This window comes from Sinocyclocheilus grahami, unplaced genomic scaffold (genome assembly GCF_001515645.1).
Source record: "Sinocyclocheilus grahami isolate Dianchi unplaced genomic scaffold, SAMN03320097.WGS_v1.1 scaffold1782.1, whole genome shotgun sequence".
Taxonomy (NCBI): Eukaryota; Metazoa; Chordata; class Actinopteri; order Cypriniformes; family Cyprinidae; genus Sinocyclocheilus; species Sinocyclocheilus grahami.
Genome location: NW_015506961.1, coordinates 3680 through 5244, shown reverse-complemented (window position 1 = coordinate 5244; position 1565 = coordinate 3680).

Here is a 1565-nt window from a genome sequence, read left to right as displayed (position 1 = left end):
TTCATGCCTTTTATGCACCTTTGTGCCCTTTTACATATGCAATTTCTGTCATTTCGTGTTATTCCCTAAATTTATTACATTTTGAACTTTTGTCCTTGGTCAGTGACTTGTGCCCTTACAGCATTAACATTTATTCAGAAGCCTTAGCCGGTTAAGATCTAACTTGAAGATTTTAATCTACCAGTACAAATCTATCAACTGAGGCTGTATATAAGACTATTATATACTGTCTGCTCTGTTCCCCAACTTTCTTGTGGATCTCTCACCAGAAACGGAGAAGTGTTGGATAACTGGTTTCTTTCTCTAATAGTTGGATACGCATTCTGTGCAAAATGCTTTAGAATTTCAAGTAGTTAGCAACCTTAACTTGACATTTGCGATGTGTCCCATTTCAGTTGTACAGCTTAGAGTTAGGTGTTTTCCTTCAGTTCTGTTCTCTGATGGCAGCTCATTTGTCTGACAAGTTCAGCACTCACCTACATAGGTGTCTTCTCCTGATTGCCAAGCTTTAAAGCCTTTATTTACGGTTTGACCATTTGCAAGTGTGGCGTGCTTTCACAGTAAACCAACTGTCCAAAGTCTTTCTAAGATGGTGCCAGTGTACGTGGTTTGTTATATCTGGCATCTGTGCGGTTTGTATTGTGCATGTCACACTGGTATCATGCAGTCTCAGTGCTGACCTACAATCACCAGGCTTTTGCTCAAATTATGTGGGAGTTTACAGTAGATTTGGTCCTTTTCTCGTTTAACCAACCCATGGTGGAGTGTGCTTGGCAGCTACCTTGTTGCGTTCCTTCCCTAAGGAGGTGCCGCAGGAAGTGAGGTAGTGGTGGTGTCCTGCTGAGAATTGGATGGGCAATTAGTTTTTTCCATACAATCTTCGAAGAGTTTCCATTGGAAATATAAATTGATTGATTACTTGTTACTTTCGTCTATAGACCCTTGTGTCTGCGCTCATGGTTTTTGTGCTGTCTTTATGGTGCTTGTGTCTGGTTTTGGGTTTTTAATACCAGTTTGTATTCATGTTTTATATACTGTGTGCGCGCACTTATTTTATTTATATAGATCTGTGACACCTCCTCATCAGCACTCATTATAAAGACATACACAAACTGCACTCTTTTGTCTCTCATCGTTCCTAAACTAAAAGGGACCTTATCTGCTACTCATCTGTATACTCGCCTACCCTCCAGGATCTTGTCTTCAGTCATCTGCTACCTGCCCTCTGAGTGTTCGTTCCTGGATCTGCAAGATAGACATTCAGTTACTATTCAGCTAAGTCATAGCAAGCTCCATTGAGCTGCTGTACCTAATGTTGCTTCATTCTCCCTTTTAAACAGAAGAACAAAAAAAAAAAATCATGGAAAACAAATCAAGAACTCCTTTTAACCCGCTGAGGTCGACTAACGCGGACAGGGTGCGCTGTCTGCCGCCTTGGTCTGCGTGATCTTTATTTAGAAACGCGTCATTAAAATGAACTGTAACTCAGCAAATACTCAACAAAGAGACATGAGAGATATATCTATAGAAAGCTTGACATGTCTATTTTTAAACTAAGCAAGTCT